The sequence below is a fragment of the Artibeus jamaicensis genome, unplaced genomic scaffold, assembly GCF_021234435.1.
Source record: "Artibeus jamaicensis isolate MK-2021 breed Jamaican fruit bat unplaced genomic scaffold, CSHL_Jam_final contig_465, whole genome shotgun sequence".
NCBI classification, from domain to species: Eukaryota; Metazoa; Chordata; class Mammalia; order Chiroptera; family Phyllostomidae; genus Artibeus; species Artibeus jamaicensis.
In genome coordinates this window covers 36,780,829-36,802,056 of record NW_026521843.1, presented here as the reverse complement: position 1 = coordinate 36,802,056, position 21,228 = coordinate 36,780,829, and the positions used below count along the sequence as shown (strand labels likewise).

Here is a 21,228-nt window from a genome sequence, read left to right as displayed (position 1 = left end):
CAAGAAAAATTAGAAGTTTGTAGGTGGTGAGATTGTAAGCTTTTGTGCACCATGTAGTGTTCAGAATATCAGACATGTAAAAGACAGTTATTTCCTCTTTTCTGCTTCTTCTGTGAATATTGAGTTTTCAAGAGCTGTCCCATGCATAAGACTTTTTTGTAATGTTAATTATAACCAAAATAAATCACAAGCCAATATTAAAAATAGAAAAAATATTTCAAATATCCAGCTCCCTTCATTTTCCCAATGAATATTTCAAATGTTTAAACCAACATTTTGTTCTTGTCACAAATCTATGGTTATTAAGAGACTATAATTCAGAGAAAGCTGTGAAAGGGCTAAATAATACACATAGGCCGAATTCTGACTTTCATTTGGGCTGTGTGTGACGGAGACCCGATTTCTCCAAACCTCCAGGTTAACCAGGGGCTGACTTCAAACGGATTCTCGTTTTAATTTTCTCATAAACTCAGGTGTGTGCTGAAAGCTCACAGTCAGCATCTTGTGTAGTTTCTGCTCCTAATGAAACTTGAAAGTCCATAGCTTTAAATCAGGAAAGGAGTTTCGTTTTGAGAAACAACCTGACAGTAATTATTTCTCATTAAAGTGAAAATGTTCAAGCACATCCTATAGCAACGTAGCTGTAATTCATTACCCACAAACAAACTGATTTTGAGTACATAAAATGTAACAGACACAGCATGTCCCCAGGGTTAGTGTTGAAGCAGCAGGTCCTCCTCGGGGCCTGTTCACTCTCAGTGCATCTGAGAGGCAAGTGTTTGGCGCCCCTAACAACCTGAACTTAGTATGAATATTGATGCAAATTAACAGCTTGAACTGAAGTTCATCAGGAAAACTCTAATTTTATATGGAAATCGATCATATGACCTCAATTCCATATTGGTGACCTCCAAATCAACATTTTATTTTCTTAAAATACATTAGAACCTACAGTCCTTAATTCACAAATGTATCAAGTAAGTTCATCCCTGACCCATTAACAGCCTATTTTCACAAACATCTGTAGAAAGTCTTTATCACTGACATTACTATGACCACCCACTGATCTCACACCAATGGAAAAACAGCCTTGAGCAAGCCCCAGGCAAGAGAGAGAAGCACAAAGATGAAAAAAAACTAAAGACATGGACTATAAATATGCTCTCTCTCTCTCTTTTTTTTTAGCTCAATGAAATGTTAAGAGTTTGCTTAATGGATTCTTCCAAATGGAAAAAGAAGTATAAGGCATAAATGAATAACAAACTTATTGATTTCATGAATCTACTTTACTCTAGCAAGTGAATAAGTAATTTGCAGATCATCAAAATGTAAATGTACATTCCTGATTTACAGTTTTGCGAGTCCCACTTTCTACTTTAGAGAAACAGCCACTTGAGAAGGGCCATCCAGGTGAAAAGTTGTTCAGAAATAGTCCATTCAAACCACCAACAAATGCATTTCTTTTCTTCTTTTTTGTGCACAATTTACATCTTATCTTTACTGTCCCTAAACTCCACTATCCCTGAGGCTATAATACTTAAAGCAACAGAAAAGACTCTATACAGAGTGATTCAGGTGACATTTGAAAAAATGCCACTAAATAGATTTTAATACAGCAACTATCTCAGTCACTTGAATCTAGTTCTCTTTTTAAAATCTTTGCGGTTTACATATTTAATGTGATGCTTTCCCTAAATTTCTACTTACATTTTAAAAGTTTTGACAGCATAAAAAAAGGTGGAAGGTGAATTTCTGAATTTGGAAACCATTTCTTTCCCCAATTTTTAATGTCAAATTACAGTAGATGAAATGCAAACCTTTGTCTCAAAGCACTCACTGCAGATATAGGCAAATACAGGAAAAGCTAGGGCGTATTTTAGACAGGTAAACTAATGAAAAAAAATAGTTTATGGTAAAGACAAAACTAAGAAGAGTTTTCAGTTCATTCATTGAGCTAATCTTTACTGTGTCACTGATTTCTGTCAGACACTACTGTATATTTGGGATGAAAAGATGACCAGTTTTGCCAAGTCTTAGGTTTCTCAGAGCACAAATTCTATTTTAGGATTACATGACCATATGCTATGTTCCAGAAAGTTCTGTTGTTCAGGCTCAGTCCTAAATCTCTGTTGCAATTATTACTTAACAATGAAGGGATAGAACAAGTGAGAAAACTTCTGGGGGGTGTGGGAAAAATAGGAAGAAGAGCTGATTTGCATGCATAAATAAGAGAAGTCATGCTGTTAGTTGTTTTATTCATCAAGAAATGGATTATATAATCCTTTAATGGGAGTGGAGTAAGCAAACATTTTTCTAAAATATACTGTCAAATCATCACTGAGTCTCCATGTCCCTTTATGAAGAGCCACTGAGGAAACCACTAAACTCTAACTGTGAAGTTAGAGAAAAACAGATAATTTGTTAATCCCTTAGGATTTCAAGGTTTATTTGTTATTGCACCATATGCTAGCTAAGCCTAAATACTAGTACATAAGCAATAATGGGAAAGAAAATTTGTAAACCTTTGTAAATAAAACATAATAGGACAAAGTATAAGAAACTCCACACTTGCAAAATATTCACATCATAAACCACAGCTCAGTCCTAGGTGATTGTTATTTTTAAAAAAAGAAAACTGGTTACAATTTTGTGTGTAAGGAAGAAAAGCAGGCGCTTCTGTGCCAGAGGAAGGAACATGCTTGGCCATGTCTGCTACAGCCCCTTCCCCAGTCTGCTTTCTTCTTCCTCGTTCCTCAAGGGCCTTCCAGGGTGGTATCAACTATACAATAGCTGGTCTTGCATTGCACCCAGGCAATGTGGAGTACGATTGTGCATTGACCTAAGAGAAGCGTTGGACAAAAACTGGTGTTCTTTCTACTTATAAAGTGATACACAGACACTCACACTCTCAACTGCATTAGAATATCCTATGACTGGAATTGATGACTATATTTTATACTCTTGGCTGATGGCTGTTAAAATTGAATTTCAGAATGCCATTTTGGTTTTCAGAACATTGAGAATGAGCGTCAAGGCTCCCCAGAGAAACAGCCACATTCTAAGCTCCACTCTACATGGATACACAGTAATATGAAAGAATGATGCTATCTTCAAGAACTATATTACCAGTTGAGGGAAGAGAAGGCAAAAAACCCAAAACATAAGGTGTTATGAAATTCAGTGCTGAATCATGTGTATAGAAAGAGGGCAATATCGGCCACAGTTCTTTTGAAGGAGAAACCTGTGCTGAATGGATCAACAGCAGTTTGACAGAGACGTGAGGAAGGGCTGGAGGCCAGGAGTAATCTAGTAAGCAGGGAAAGAGAAAGGAATGTCAAGAAGAGAAAAAAAGGGGAAAATACTGAAGAGCAAAAGGAGGAAAGGCCAGGTTGCTTCCCAAAATCACAGTCAGAAAAGCCAGTGTCAAGACACAGTTATGCAGGTGGTGATTTTAATCTCCCCAAAAGTTATTTTATTTCTCTTTTCCACCAGGGGAAACCTATGGACATGTACACATTAGAGAAGCAAGGTTAAGTAAACAGTACCAATGCAAAAATCCAACTATATTCTCAAGACATTCTTTGGAAAATCTTGTGCATGTTTTCATAGAAGAAACCACTTCTCTCCAGGTATCTCACTTTTCTTTGAACCCACATGTAAAAGTCCACAGCACCCCTTGCAACAAAACAAATGTAAGAAATAGTCATAAGAATTCCACTCAATTGACATATTATAAATTATTCCAATTTTAGAACTGGAATGCACTTCAGAGATTGCCTAATGAACCTGTCCTCAATCCCCTGGATCATTCGGCAAATGAGACAATGAAACCCAGAAGGTAGTGAACTTGCCCTAACACTTAGGATCAAATATACTCAAGAGGGTGTTTCATTGCTGGGACGTCACACTGACTCACATCGTGGATCTTCTAATCATTAATATGTCAAGCTTTTACATACATAGTTAAATTCTAAGTTCTCCCTTCTCCCTGATTTTAGATATTCTGGATGGGTATTTACCTTTTCAATATCTTGATATTTCCCTTACACAAATATCCTGGACTTGATTTCACTTCAATTTATTTGAAATGCATTTGATTGTACAAGGTAGCTCAAGGTTTTCCTCTACTAGTTTGAAAATACTCAGATCAAAATATCAAACTCCCTTATTTCCCCTTAGTTTTGAAAGCACTGTTTGTTTCTCTCTGTAGGCAAACACCCATCCTTAAAATCACCCAGGAAGGACTCCTGATTGTTGTACATAAAAGGTTTATCGTTGGTAGTTGCAACTGTCTACAGTTTGTCAAACTGCTGAGTGGTTTTGATTAGATGAAGTGCTGTTCTGATCGCCAAAATTTCAGGGCAGAAAATAAAACCCGGTAATGGTCCATTCCAAGATGAATGCACTTGCAGCATTCAGAAGGGTATATAGGAGGAAAATCTTCTGGAGACCATAGCAGCCAGGGGTGTGCAGATGTAAGCTTTTCTGTGGCTAAGAGTTAGTCCCCCCAGCCAGAGTGCATCCCATGGCACCGGCTGCAAACCCAGAGGCAGTCTCTTCAATAAACCCCCAACTCTGAAGACACTGATTGTATTAGTCCCAGATTAATCCCACCATCCACAGGTTTTAACACATTCCTAAGGAAATTACTTCAGAATTATATGTCAGACATTATTACTGTTCTGACTAAAAGTATTTCTCTTCCTTCCTCAGGCAAGCAAAGTTTAGCCTCCTACTTCGAGTTTATATTAGCTCCAGAAGTGATTACATTTCTCACTCTAATTTGATACTTATATTTTTTAAATCTTGCTCAGATCAGCATTTTCAGATTGGCCTGGATATTAACTCTGACTGCTTTATTGACAGAGGATAAGTCAGGTACTGCTCCAGTCTATCACTTATGGAACTCATACTAGTCTTCTCAAACCCTTCTTTCTATGCAGATCTAAAAGAAATATGAGGTAGTTATTCTCTATTCAATTCCTCCTATCTAGAAACCTGTTCGTGGCTATTCGCTGGCTTCACCTCTTCTTTGCTCCGGCTCTCTGCTCACCCTTTCCCCGGACCAAACAAAATACAGTCATGTACTTCATGTTAATGGAGTTGTTCAGAGAAAGATCAATGAGATTCGGCCAAGATTTCTACCTTTGTACACTGTTGGGCTGGTCCCTTATTAACTCTGAAGTTCAATAATTCTACCCTTTTCAGTTCTTCCCACTCAATGGATTTCTTTGTTTTTTAATCTTCTAAACTCATTTGCCAATAAATCCTATATTGAGTGACTCATAATATCTCTTTACTTATTTCAGTGTATTCATTTTATAACACATCCTTGATTTACTTTGATACCAAGACTTCTTCACTCAACAGTGAGAGCCCGCTGTGTACTAGATGCTGTTCTCCCTACTGCAGATGCAGCAGCAAGGGCTGTGCATTGAGAGTTCAGATTCCAGTGGGGAAGACAATGAAAAGCAAATGGGATATTTTGTGGAAGCAATATGTGCAATAAAGACAACAAAACAGAGTATCAGCCTAGAGAGATCTGGAGAAGTACAGCCACATTGGGGAGCATGGCCTGGGAAGAGCTCTCTGAGGACACAGATTTGAAAGTAGACCAACTATGCAAAGATATTGGAGAAGACAGTTCCAGGCAGAAAAAAAGGGTGAGTTCACAGACACTGCCTGGGGAGACTCATATCCTGGAGTCCAGTCAAGAAGGGGCAAGTGATAGCAGCTGGAGACAGGGATGTTTGTCTTGTCACCTTCCTCCATTGCTTTCTATCCATTGGGAAATTCTGTTGACCCTACTTTCAAAATATCCTAAGACTCCAACCTCATAGTAGTCTCCTGACAGGTGTCCCTGCTTCTGTGTCCCTCCACCCCCAAGTCTGTTTTCATTCAGTCTATTTCAAACCCATATTAGCAAGGATTTTCTTTCTAAAGGCCAAGTCTGAACATTATTCTCCATGCAAAACCCTGCAGGAGCTCACTATTTCGTAGCACGTAAGAGCTAAAGTCTTTAAAAAGTCCCACAGAACCCACATCTGGCCACCCGGGTAACTCTCCCACTCCATCCACGCAGCCTCCTTTCAGTTCCTGAACACCCAGACGTGCTCTTGCTTCCTGCAATGCTCTTTCCCCAAATAGCCTCTTCATCTCCTATAAACCCTCGTTCAAATCTCAGCTTCTCAATGAGACTCATCTCATTTAATCCTGCAACCTGCCCCCACCTCTACCCACGCTTACGATTCTCCTTTAGCCTGTTTTACTTACTTTCTTCAAAATACTCTATCACCATATATCATATAAATTAACTTCCTCATCTATCATATTTATTATACAAAATGTCTCCCCACATCAGAATGTAACCTCCACAAGGCAGGCATCTTTGTCCATTGTGTGGAGTGATGTATTCCAGACGCCTAAAATAGTGCCTGGCACAATGAAGACATTACTGAATGGGTCAACCAATAAATCAGTTATACAGATAGTGCCCTGAAATGAAATTATTTCATAGTATAGATCTTTTCAATCACTCCAGGTAAGACAGATTTGTATTTACATGGACACTAATATCAACTCTGTTTTGGCATTTGAAAAACATTTTTGGAACATTCAACTTTGGATGAAATCTTTAGGGAAGCCATCAAATTATGTCAGATCTAATCACTACTAGATAATTTCAATAAGAAATCTGAAATGTGTTTTCACCAGGCTCCTAGGAGGGAAAGAGGGGGAGAAGGAGAGTAGAAGGAGTGAAGAAAAACAAAAAAATAGACAAAAACAATTGTGAGGGATGTACAAAATATAGACTGTTCCTACCACTAATATCTTGGAATGTAATATAAAGGCCCTTCAACTGGTTATCTGCTTAATAAGTTTCCTTTTGATTATAAAAGCCACCAGAAGACTATTAGTTTCACCTGGATATTCTCTTCCCAGCCTCCCTGGCGAAGGGTGGATGGAGGGCTGGGCAGGTGTCAACTGGACCTGAGCAAGAGGGCCCCTGAGGAGGGTGGCGGGGAGCACTCCCACTACAAAACAGGTTATGTTTCCTTGTGAGGAGAAAAAAAATCTGTCATTTCAAAGGAAAAGAAAAACAGAGCTGTCCTGTTTATGAAAATTAAATCTAAGTAAATCTAACAATCTAATTAAAAGTAGAACAAAGGCTGGAAATACCGAATCATTGTTCAAAAAGCCTTTGACAAGAAAACAAGAAATTATGAGTGCTATTCTCTTAGCCATGCAAGTACTATAATTTTTTAAACAGTCCAGATTTTGTGTTTTGTTTACTGTTTTCTAGAAAACAGTAAACAGTTAAATGGACATGGAAATCTGATGATTTGCACAAAAATCCATTAAGAAATCAGCATCTGTGTCCTAATTTTTGTATCATAAAATAATCACAATAACTTTGTTTGAGTCTTTCCTCTTTCCAGAGGAAAGTGTTTTTAATATGGGAAAAGTGGGATTCTATTGCATTACCCACCTGTACCTACTCCTTGGGAACTGGTCCCATTTCTGTCTGAGTTAGAGACTCCATGTGGCAAGGCCTTGCCTTATAACTCTCTTCTGAGCTGCTCTATGACCAGCAGAGTGCTATGTGCTGGACGGTGTTCAATGGCTTATTGTCAAAGGGATGAATGAACGAATGTCCTCGTCATTCTGTCCCCACTGCTTTGGCTGCTACTCAAAGTTCTGTGCTCCCAGGACAGTCAGAAGCAGTTAAGTCAAAAGGCTGTCAGATTTTCCCCCAGAAAACACACAACAAGCAATCTAAGCCGAAGTGTGGCTTACAGGAATTTTTGTGCCCTAAAATTGCCCTCATTTTTACTATTCCCTTTGAGAGTATCAGCCCTGCAAAGGAGATAGCAGGCACCATATTTTGCCAGGTATAATGTGCACTCACATTTTAGTGCTGCCCTTGTATAATGTGCATCCTTATCTTTCCCTCAAAAACTTGAGTAAAAAAGTGTGCATTATACACAGCAAAATATGGTAAGTAGCAATAAACTGAACTGAAGGACTGGGAACTACCATGGAAAATATTTCAAACTCTAAGGAGCTATTTAGTATGTGGACCATTCCAATAGTTATTTAGGGTTAAAATGTGTCCTTCCACTATTATGTCACTGCTGTTGTCTTTTCCCAGAGAAAGTAACTTCCTTTTCCAATATCACAGGATAAAAACTGATGTCATCTGAACAAATGTAACAATTTTCTTACATGTGCATGGCCCCGTGGAAGAGCATCTGTCCGCACTGTCAGTGAACACACAGGGAAGTAAATCTGCAAAACTAAATTTTTAGAAGACAGTTATAAACCTATAAAAATATTTTTTCTCTTAGGATAGTTGTTTTGAATTATTACATATATTTCAATGTTTTTAAAATCTGATATGTTGTTGCTTTTTAAAAATGTGCTGTCATACTTTTCAGCCAAATATAAGTGAGTTTTATCAAATTATACAACAGAATATCATTATAGTTTAGACTCCATCAATTGGGAATGCATAAAAAGATAACTCTTACATTTACAAATGTGCATATCTTTCACTAATGACCATTTAAACTGATCTATAGATGAGTCCTCTTAGTCTAAAAAACCACTCAGTGGCAATGTATTTTCCTTTTTTCCCTGAGAGCTTAGAGATACAGTCTGCACTAGCTCTGAAACAGGAGTTGACAAAACAAACTCAGTGAAACAATTAAATAGTCCCCTGTCGTAAGACAGTTTTCACAGTGTTTTAGCATTACCTCTCTGCACACAAAGTAATGTGGATAGATAATGGCTGACTCTAGTTAGCTGAGATAAACAAAATGGGAAAGACCATATACTACGGAACACTTTTTGTATGTTCACGATTTTGGCATATTTATCAACAAGTACTTTGAAATCACAGCCACTTAACATATATTGATATTGAGCATTGAATGCTAGATACTCTTGGAGTGTCCTCCACTCAAGGAGAATTCTAGTAAGGAAGACAAACAGACAGACAAGCAGACACAGACACATAAGCACACTGTTCCTGGTACGCCCCTTATGGCTTTAGCTTAGATGTAGATGGTCAAAGATCTGGGTATCCAAGCTCAAAGATCTGAAATGGGCTAAGAGATCTGGAATGGGCTTTCCAAGCAAGAACAGAATTTGCAAAGTCCCCAAGATGGGACTGGGCCTGAGGCACTCAAAGAATAGAAAGAAGGCTACAGTGGACAAAGCGAGGTGTAGAGAGTGGGGAGAAGGGAGAAGATCAAGCTGAGGCAGGAAGAAGGAGACGAGACCCACAGTATCAGTGGACAAACGTAAGGAGCTAGGATTTTTGTACAGCCTGGAGTAGAGAGATATTTGGAAAGGGGGAGCCAGTACTTTACAGTGACATCATCTAATTTGTATGTTACAATGACCATCCTGGCTGCTGTGGAGGACAGAGAAAAAAAGAAGGAGAGTGAAGTCTGGGTGATCACTGAGGGACCGTCCGTAGGACGCCAGCTGAGGGCCGGGGCTGGGTTGTAAGTGAGCCACAGAAGCTTTGCGGACAAGTGGCCCCATCCAGTACCTCTCCTAGAGGGAAAGACGACCAAGCAGGCACATAGAGTAGATGTGCAGCATCATGAAAAGAGGATCAGAGACGATGGCTACATATTCTGCATGAAAAAACGGGGTGGGGCAGCAACTGTAAGATGACTTAGAGACAGTGCAGGATTGAGATTTGAAATCAAGAATTCAGCTTCATTTGTGTTAAGCTTAACATTTCTCCTAGAAATCTACTGTAAGATATAGAATAGGCAGGTAAATACACAAGCCTGGAGCTCAGAGAAGAGATGGGGGTTTTGGTTTAAAGGTGAAAGTCAACAGCAGAGAACTGTTGTCAAAAGGAAGCTTAGGGAACAGTGAAGAGTCTGAGGACAGAGGCTGGAAGCAGAGAAGCCCACGTGGCAGAAACACTTTGACAATCCCCCGCTCCCCAGCTTCCTTTGTAGACATCGGCACAGACTTGGGTCTTGTCTCTGGATCCCTTTGAATGAGACCACTCTTTCTTTACACTCACCTCTGCATCATTCTTATACCTACTGCTCTCATTGTATTACCCGCTGCTCCCTGTTAGCGTGCCTCTCCCATTCTCCTCTTTTCGGGACCCCTTGCCTCCCACAATGACTGTGGGAAGAGTGAAGTAAAGCGCAGTGACCAAGAGTGCTGGCTGTGCGGGGCTTCGTTTTCACTCTTTGATCAGATGATCATGAAAACTCTTAAGATTCACAATTCCTCAATTTATCATGCATTGTACAATAATCTTTATTAATGGTTTAACTGCTAAAGGCAGCTGATAGAATTTGTAACAGTATATGCATGTTATGTTCCTATTTTTTTTTCATTTTTCACTAAGCGAACATTTAAAGGATATCTACCATGTACAAGGCTCTGGCTAAACAAACTATTTAAGAGAAAGCTGTAATGTTCTGAGAAAGGGAATAAAGTACACCCACGTGAAAGATGAGACCAGTTTTGATCGCAGCAGCTTATCTGAGGCTTCTTTACATTCCAAATACCACTCTTTTTAAATATTTTTTAATTTTAATTGTTGTTCAAATACAGTTTTCTGCCTTCTACCCCCACCCCCCAGCCCTGCCTACCTTCCTCCAGTTTCCACCCCTCCCGTTATTGTCCATGTGTCCTTTATACTTGTTTTGCAAATACTACTCTCTAAGAATACCTCTTTACAGATTTCTCTCCTAAACTCTGTATATTTAAAAACTCCTTCCAGTGAGGAAGGTTATCAGGTAAGAAAAAAAGCCTTAATCTCAGTATAAAGGAATACTAGTTGATGCTGTTGTTGAAAACAAATTACTGAACGCTTGCAAAAAACAAGGAGTCAAAAAACTATAAAAGCACTACTTAATGCATTTTATTTGATTATGGTATTCTAACTAAACTCAAGATATCAGGTATTTTCCCCATTATTAGTAAAATTGACGCAGAAATCTCCAAAGGCCCATTACATACAGCCAACACTGAGCAACACGAACATTGTGGGTTTACCTCGCTTTTCATGCCCTTTTATTTTATAGATATTTCACAGCAGTGTGGCAGGAAGAGCACATTCTGGCCAGGAAAATTCCTGCTGACTTTGAAGTTCATCTGGATTCTTCTAGGGTCACAGGTATTTGATCATTTTTGTCTTCAAAAAATAGTTATGAGGCAACAACAGACTAATCAATTTGGTCAAGTCAGTAAATCTAATGGCACAAATAATGGCTAATAACTTTAACTTGATTTATCCTGTATCAAGCACTTTTCTAAAAAGGCATATGCAGCCCTGGCTGCTGTAGCTCAGTGGACTGAGTACGGGCCTGCGAACCAAAAGATCGTGGTTCGATTCCCTGTCAGGGCACATGTCTGGGTTGCAGGCCAGTTCCCAGGAGGGGCCAGTTCCCAGCAGGGGATGCACGAGAAGCAACCATACATTGATATTTCTCTCCTTCTCTCCTTCCCTTCCCTTCTAAAGATATAAATAAATAAAATTTTTTAAAAAGGCATATGCATTTTTCACAGGCACTAATAATGCATTTAATCCTCACTGCAAAACTAAGAAGCAGATATTATTATCCCCATCTTACAGATGAAAGACTGAAGGCTTAGAAATGCTTAATAACTCCATAGTCACAAGGCTAGCAGAAGTCTGGAACTCAACCATAATACTGCCACCATCTGCAGCAGAGAACACAGACCCTATAAAGACACAGAGTGAAGGCCATACTAAGTAATCATCAAAGATCTGATTGGCACCAACAGTCTGATTGATTTTTAAAGTCAAGTATAAAACTCTCTTCCTTTTATACTTGAGCACTATGCCATCACTTGGTGTTATCTGTTGAAAGAATAAAACTGTATTTTTCCTAAGATCTGAATAACTACACCATTTTTCCAGTTCACGTGCTAGTGACTTCAAGTAGACAAGAGTCAGCCAAAGTGAAAAGAGCAAACTTCCCCGTCAGCAGCAACCACACCATCCCGGGCTGTGTTCGCAGATAAGCGAGGTCAACTGAGGGCTTAATCAGTGCAGATGGCCTTTCACAGTGCAACCCTTGGAAAATTTCTCAAACTTGTTATAACCCAAGTCTCAGAAATTTGCAGGCTTAGAAAAATAAGATGGACAAAGACAAAAGACAGTTTCTTCTGGCTTGTAAATGTCTAATTCTAGTTTTCAAAGCAGCTGCTTTCCCGAACCTCTCCTGGATTCTCTTCTGGACAGCTGGGGAACCAAGTTCAATGTTCACTCTGCTTAATTTAATGCCATGGTTCTTAATGCTCTCAGCGTTCTTCCTGGCAACAACAAAAGAGAACTGGATGCATATAAACCAACAGAAATAATCACAGGCATTTGGAGAGAAGTTGGTAATAAATATTAAATACCTCAAATATCTCAATGTACTGTATTTAAAGTAATCACCCTTGTCCAAAAAATACTATGGATTCTCAAAGTATCTGTCAGTACTTCTAATACAAGAGAAACTGGAGTAGATACAATGAACTTCACACCTGAAATAATGGTAATCTCCAAATAATGGTTTCTCAAGCTCCACATGGACTGAAATTATAACACAACAGTAAAAGGATATTTTAAAATCATTTTGGCCATACCATGGCCAAACCCATACAATGGCCAGAATTTAATGAACCTACTGAATTCTGTCCTGCTGACAATAATTGCAAGTTGATTATGTATTACCCTGGAAATCCTATATTATAAGCAAGCATTCTTAAATCAATGATTTTTATTCACCCTCACAAAATACAAGAATGCTTTATAAACTTTCAAAGCAGATGGATTGAAAATCTTTGTTTTCACTTGAGTTACCTCTTGTCAGTCCATAGCCATTATAATTGTTTATGGAAAACCTTAAATTATAAATAGGAAATGTATACATAAAGAAGTAAAGGTAGGAATAAAAAGGGCTGAAATCCTAAAATAGACTGAATTCCATGTTCCTTAAAGAAGGGGCTGTATTTATAACCCCAGGTCTGGCCCCAGTATTAAATCTCAGAAAGGTGTTAAACTAAGGTGCATGCCTCTTCAGTAGGAAAATAACTACCATTAAGATTTTAAGAGTTAAAATGTCTCTATAAAGTTCAAGTCTGTGAGAGCTGAAACAATGCGAGCAGTTGACTTTGAAAAAGAAATGTAACTGTGAGTCGAGGAAGTAGAAGTACAAAGAAGATCACAAAGAAAGCACTCCTCTTTAGGACAAATGACGACTTAAAAAGTAGTTTACCTGGTCTCGAACGGCTTGAGTGAGGCATACTAATTAAATAATAATTAAATGGCGTTTTTACACATTTGGGAAAATCGAATTGTAGTAAGGTATCTCTGGGCATGACGGGTTCAGGGAGGCTGTCAAAGAGGTAGTTCCTGCCTGTGTATTCTTTCCATTAACAATTACCATGATTTTATCCTGGCTCCTCTGGGAGAGCACAATTATGGGGGCGCCGTCATTGCTTAAGGAGAACCACGAGTCTATTCTCTCCCTTGAGAATACACAGAGTTATGTAAGAACTTAAACCAGTGAAAGGGAGTGGAGGATCTGCTAGTGGAATTGCTTACACCTACAAACTTCCACCCTGTGTGGACAGCTCAGCCTTCCTTGCTGAGTTGGCACCAAGGACACCACCAGGGCTTCTGCCTGAGGCTACGGGCCTAGCAGACTTACTGAGAAGGGGCTTCTCAAATCACCGTATTAGACCCAGCAACGGGGCAAAATGAATGTCCTTAAGAAATACCTAGGAATGTTAAGTTGAAATAAAACAATGAGCCCTTGGGCCCATGTAAATTCAAATTCATGAAAAATGAAGGATACCTCTCACATTTACAAATGTGTATTATCTTTCAATAATGACCATTTTACCAAACTGATCTATAGAGGAATCTTCTTAGTCTAAAACACCACTCACTTGAAATTTATTTTCCTATTGTCTCTGTGAGGGTTACTTAGAGGTCAACCTTCAAGAGACACCAACTTCTCTTATCCCATCACTTCTATTAAGCTAAGAATTTAACTTTAACATCCATGGAGAAAAATGAATTACTTGAAGGGAATGTATACAACAATTATGAAGCCAGTGCTCCTCGATTCTGTATAAATAAGATTAAATCACCCTTTTGTTAAAGGCCTAGAAGAGAACTTGCTGTGTGATCACCACCATCATTGCATATTTGTAGAAAGGGGGAAAAAGGTTAAAGCTCAGTCAAATGCTCCACATCAACTCAGAGTAGGCTCTATTACAGGAAGAGAGTATCAGAACTCTCTCAAACCCACAGCGTGACGAACTGCCTCAGACGGTGTTCTACTCACTCTGATCTACACAGTAAGCAGATGATGCAGTAGCTCCAAAGTTAACTTCAATGCAAAATCTAGACATCTACCCCTGTCTCCCTGACAGTGGTCGGATTTGGCCTCCATCTTTTACGCTCTCAGAGCTAAGTCCTGTCTTGCTGGTCAGAGTCTCGGCACCTGACATCAAGCTCACTGTTCAATTGCTTCATGTGTGGGGTCCAGTGGAGTCCCTAGCCAATTTCTAGGACATTTCACAGGGCACCGGGGTCTTCTGTATGACATCGGTATCATAACATTATTAGCTGTGCCCACTGTTTCTTTGTTTATTCTATTACCTTTTCCATATATTTTATTCCACTTTTATAACTTGAAAAGTGCATGTAATATTTATTTCAAAACAACATTTATTGAGAATGTATTTCTTTAAAATTTTGGTCTCTTTAAAGTTATTCTTAAATAAAAGCTTTATAACTTTTAAAAGATCTATGAATTTATGTTACTATATTGTATGTTTCATGTATTGTTTTTACGGTAAAAATAGAGCATGTGTAATCCAGTCTTAGGATGGATGCAGCACTATGGACTATGGCAAGAAGAGCACCTAACTCCTCCCAACCTACTGGACCGCTGGAAAACTGCACACTGCAGATGCTTTGAATCTGCTCCAGCAATCTAGGGCCAGGCATCTTTCCTGTTCATTTGCTTCTATTAACTGTAACTAGAAATATTCCAGAGAGTTCCAGTGTTTATCTGACCCTGCTCTATCTGTGCAGTAGCCTTCTGAAAGTGCTCTGGGAGATCTGGTACAGACCAGTAGCTACCAGCAGGGATGCTGGAGCCAGACTGCCTGAGTTTGACTCCTGGCTCTAACCCCTACTCTGTGGCCTTGAGCAAGTTATTAAATTTCTGGATCTCAGCTTCCTTGATTAGCAGATTATTAACAGTGCCTGGCTTATAGTGGAAGATTAAGTAAGTTACTATGTGTAAGGAACCAGGGACAATGCCTGCACATAGTAAGCCCTGCCTATTATTATTACCTGCCTCCTTGCAGCGCCAAGTGTGGTTTTGATCCCCATGACAGCAGACAGGCTACACTCAGCATTCATGTAACCTTCTTCCCACTACAGTCCATGTGGCTTAGAGTGGCTGCCTGTTGTGCAGATTCACAGCTGTCTGGGCTCAGCGGTCCACACTAACACTGGCAAGTACACCACCAGTTCTTGGTGAGTGTGCCCCGAATACTGCACAAGTAAGCACTGACCTTCACAGGTGGAATCTGTGACGTGGGAGTGAAAACCTGTTGAACACTAATGAATACTAAGGCGTAAGAAGAGTCAGACAAAAGTCAGTGCCTGTGTTTTGGAGCAGCACCGACTAAATGACTACATGTGCCCCAAATTTGTTTGACTGGTGTTAACAAACTGACTAGTTACACTCTGACCACTAATAAAGCCTGAGTTTAGGCCAAACCCAAGGTCACATATAAACAGTATATTTGTTTATTCAACAAAGAGTTGGCTGTCCCAGATACTGGTATATAATAGAGAGTAAACAACAGATAAGAAAGAAGAACATAAACAAATGAAATCATTTCAAAGGTATTTAGAGGAATGAGGGAATGATTGGATGGTCAGGAAAGGCCTCTCTGGGGAACTGGCATTTACAGTGATAAATATTAAATGAATGGGAGGGGCCTGGTTAGAGGATGAGCCTTCTAGACAGAAAGCCCTGTGATGGAGGTGAGCACAGTACTTTTCCTTTTCCTCTCCCTTTCCCTTCCTTTCCTTTCCTTTCTATCTTTTCTTTCTTTCTTTGCAGAGTACAATTCCTAAAAAAACTGTTAAGCATCAAGTCTGTATCTGCCTCAAACCAGTTCGGTGACCAGGATCATGTGATCCCTTCCAGCTCTGAAATTCTATGAATCTCTACAGGAAGTGACTTATTGATAGGCACAGATAAGGCAGATTTTGCTGTCTCTAGTATTTTGGACTGACTATACAAAATTGTCAGAGGAAGGAATGTCAGTAGATGACATGCATCCATCACTCATCAGCCTTCATTACAAGACTAAAGAGGATGAGACCTGATGGGCGTGGCTCGCTTGGCTGGGCAAGGTCCAGCAAAGCTGAAGGTCACTGGGTTATAGGCTTGGTTCCCAGCTGGGGGCGTGCAAAATGCAACCAATTGCGTGAGAATGTTTCTTCCCCTCTCTTTCTCCCTACCTGCCCCCCTCTCTAAAATGAATAAATAAAATTTTTTTTTTAATATTTTTTTTAACATTTTATTATTTATTTATCTTTAGAGGGGAAGGGGGGAAGGAGAGAGGGAGAGAAACATCAATGTATGGTTGCCTTTTGTGCGCCCCCTGCTGGGAACTGGCCTGCAGGGAACCGGCCTGCAACCCAGGCATGTGCCCTGACTGGGAATCGAACCACGATCGTGTGGTTTGCAGGCCCGCGCTCAGTCCACTGAGCTACACCGGCCAGGGCATAAAATCTTTTTTAACAAAAGCATAAAGAAGATGGATTGAATTTCAGAAACCATGGGGTCATCCGGTTAAACAAAGAGTAAAGAAGTCGTGGATAATGCCTTGTCTTCATATGGAAAAAGCTGCAGGACTTGAGGATGGACATGGGGTAGATAACGTGGGAACTGGAGATACTCAGCAACAGGCAAGCAAATCCACAAACAACTCGGAGTTTAAAATATTACTTGAATTTCTTTTTTAAAACTGAGATGGAAATTTTAATGTTAATTCCAAGACTGTTCAAGAGCCCCAGTCACATTACTCTGCAGGGGGCTGTGAAACAAACACTTTTCAAGTCCCTTCTGAAAAACTCATCTCCAATTATGAACGCAACTCCAAATATTTCAGGTAGAATTTCCTCTTAATGAGGAATGAGTGTCTGAGGACAGAACTGGGTAGCCTTGCTAAGTATTTAATTTCCCACTTAGCCTTGCAAGTCAAGATAGACAGCCTTAGATCAAGCATTAATATTTATGGGAAAAGGTATAATTTTTTTTATTTGGGAAGAAGATTTAAGGGAAACTCTACATCTATCAATGCCAACCTAGACATTCTGGACTGGTATATACAGGCTGGTATAGCTGTGCTCCTCAAAATACAAAAGGTAAATCTCCAATTAACACAGAATTTATTTTATGAAGATATCTCTAGAGATAAACTGCTCAAATGGATGGCTTGGAAACCATAGCAACTATATATTTTAATTAAAATGTGCTTATTAGCACGAAAATCTTAACTGGTGCCTACAAGTCTTAGCTGAATTGGCTTAGCTCTGGAAAATGCCGGCTTTTAATAACAGGAAAAGAAAAATCTTCCACTTACTATTGCATCTCTTACAACATGAGATAGTCTGAGTTACTTTTCCAGTTTATGCAGCTAAAATTTGTTCTGTGAATAGAAAGTCCACTTAAACACAAAACAGAAGAAAAACTGACAATTTAGGCATGTTTTTCTCAACCTTGGTAAGACACACACACGAACAGTTTTAAAAATCTTTGATAACTATCATTAATACTTTCAGTTTAGTGAATGTCAATGACATCCGTTTACCATAAAAAAAGGGACAGTTTGCCATTTTGTGAATAACTGCCTGAAACAGAAGTGGGAACCTTTAATCACGTGTTTATTCAACAAAATTCATGGGCAATCAACCATGTGTCTGTACTGAAAAAAATCTTAATAGAGAATATTTGATACAACGTTCCCTTACCCTGTGCTTTCTGGGCATTTCTATTCTCACAACAGTATCATCACTATTCAACAGACAGGGTCGAAGGGATCTAGCAAAAGTTTAGTGACTTTTTCCAAGCCCAGTACTAAGATTGTGTCTATACCTGCAAACCAGTTCAAGGCTTCAAAAAAAATTCTCCGATTAGCTGCATTAATAGGCTGCCAATTTTTGTAAATAACAAAGGCAAAAACAAAACTCTGGTGATTCACTGGACTGACCTTTCCATGGACTCAATGAAACAAAGGTCCTCTATGACTTAGCGGACCAAAGTCAAAAGCAGAACTAAAATTCCGAGGTTTTGTCTAAATATATGAGAGAGAAAAATCCAAGCTGGGAACATATCAATTTTGTACCTGACATTCAAAAATAGCTCATAACAGAACCACGTAAGTGTCTGCATAACGATATAAGTGTCCTGGAAGAAGATAATGGTTGAAAGTAATCCAATCCAAATTTGGCACTGAGGCAATTTTTAGGATGATTCCAAATGAAAACTACTGACATTCTATTTGAAATTTATAATTTCACTAGCTGTCAACTAATTCATATCTCTAGTTTCTTTTAACAGATATGTCTGGGATATATTACATCATTGTTATTATTATTACTATTATTATTATTGCAATTAACTTTATATTCCCTTGTCACCACTCTATTTGGTCCCAGGTGCCCAACCAAACCCACCACAGATCGGTCTCCTAGCTGGTACGTGCGTTCCCACCATGCTGGGAAAGTTCCAACTTAAAACTCACCAGGGACGCTGGGATTCTGGGACTCCCCCTTCTTTCAGTCTGTGTCACTCTATTTACACACAATCATTCTCCCAGGTCCTACACAGCCATGTGCCACCTTAAAGGGGGAGTTACATCCCCGTTACAAAATGTACTGCCTACCACACATCAGGATTCCAAAGCATTTTATTTGAGGGGGCTTGACTTGCTTTGGTTTTGCCCATCTAAACATTGTCCCTTTTCTTTGCAAAATCTACAAATCTCAGCTATGCCCTCAAGTCCTTTCATCTCAGCAGAACCTCCTCTAAGTTACAGCTTGTAATGGCCTCTCCCATCTCTGAAGTCATACTGTACTTTCCCTTAACTCAATGAAATACTATGTAGAGTAACACTGGATTCCATCCTAATATATCTGTATGAGGGTCCTCCCTCCCCAGCTGCATATGTGTTTTGAGGGCAGGAGCTTGGCTAACACTCTGCAGTGTCTGACACAATGTTAGACATGTGGTATAAAGTACATAAGCACTTGCTACTTGAGTAAATATTTTTAATCTTAAAGTCATTACCATAACTAGATTCAATCACTAAAAAACAGTCACATTCACTTCCACCAAGTTTATTTTATGAAATTTTACTATTCCCAAAAGGCTTTTGGGGCAGGGTGTGGAGGGGGGGGAGTCAAGCTGTTCTTAAGTTATGCAAAATGTAGTCTGATAAAACAATTAGTATTTTTTTTTTACTCTCGATTACAAAACGTTCAAACAGATTGTATTTAAGGAACTACCTCAGCCAATCTCATGGGAGGCGGGGTGGGTGGGCAGAATTCCAAAGGTTTATTTGTAAATCAGTTGTTTGGAAAGAGGAAACACTTTCCCAGTGACAGAAATAATGCTCTTTGTTGGGGCTGACTTTCCAGACGCCTGCAGGAGATGAAGAAAAGGGGGCACCCTCCACACCCCTCCTGTGCTGTGATCTGGGAGTCTGGGTCCAGTACTCTGGGGCCGGGGCACAGGAACTCCCACAGGGCAGTAGAGTCTCTACTGTAACGTTCAAGAGGAAAGAGAGGGAGGAAATACCACGCTAAAGGTGAAAGCGAGGTACCGCTTGTGGCTACTCAACTGCACAGGCCATTTATGCATTAACAGCCTCATAAATGAATGGAAGACGTACTTGAGAGTATGTGCAAACAGCAGCCTCTGAGAAATCACTGAGCCCAGTCCTTCTCATGGTGTTACTTCCAAACTCTGGATTCCCTCACCGAGTCAAAGCTGCTCTGGGAAAAAGACATACCATGACCAATCCATCAGCTTGCCAACCACCGGGCTACAGTAAACTCAGTCACAGGTCACCACTGACCTTTGAGATAATAAAGAACATTGTAAATCTTGGCAATGTTGGGGAAATATCCACTCTGCAGCAGTTCCAAAACTGTTTTAAGACAGAATGATTTTTGCAAAGAAACACACTATGCAAGTCATAGGTTGGAAAGTGTACGTCAACCCACCCTTTGAATTTTACAGGTGAGGAAACTGAGGACTAAAAGAGTAAAATAATTCCTTGAGATAGCAGGGTTAAGATGTAGAAAAAAAGGGGCTAGAACTCAGACTTTTCCTACTCCAGGTCAGTATTCTTTCTTCTATAGTACCACACGGCTCCCAACTCTAGCTCCGACCACAGGTTCAATTCCATTAGACAGCTGTGCTCTAGCCCCATGTTCTTGCCTCAGGATCCTGAGGCTCTGCCCTCCCTCTCCCTCCATGGCTAAGTGCCCAGCCTCATTCAAGACTACTCTTGATTCCTGTCCCTAATCTGCTCTACTTAATACAAAATTCAATTTCAACTGCCAGCTCACTGGGATCTCTGCAGATTACCTGCCACCAGAATCCCCATCACATGGCTGATCACCAGCCAAAACACACCTGCTGCTCTTAATCGGCCTCTTCAGTGCTAATTACTGCTTACAGCAACACCATCTCCAGACACCACAAGCTCCCTCACAGGCCCTGCCCCACTAAATGCCCCCATAGCTTCTGCTGGGCCGAGCCAAAGTCCCTGCCCTCCTTGTGAGTACCTGGCACTAGAGTCCCATACCTGTTCCCCTGCCACCCACCAAGCTGTTTGTTGCCACAGGCAACATCTTGTACCACTGCGGTAGGGCAACCTTCTGCCACAGCAAGTATCCATGGCAACCAGATGGGGCCAGCAAATAGAATGAAAGTCCACAGATAATTCCCCAAAGTTAGCTTAGCCAATAGATGATTTATCAGAGCAGTGAACATTTGGCAAAACTGAGTATCCTGGGCTCCAAATCCTCTCTGTTGTACTACGGTCTGCTGGGCAGCGACATGGCTTAAAGCAAGAGCCTGGAAACAGTCTGACTGCACCAGAGGAAGAACGCGTCCTAGG

General features: G+C 39.9%; 1 protein-coding gene across 3 annotated transcripts in view; it reads right to left on the bottom strand.

The window, feature by feature from the left end:
• CCDC85A (coiled-coil domain containing 85A) overlaps window positions 1-21,228 on the bottom strand; it is a 170,363-nt gene that overhangs the window by 39,372 nt on the left and 109,763 nt on the right. The gene's annotated exons all lie outside the window — the stretch shown is intronic.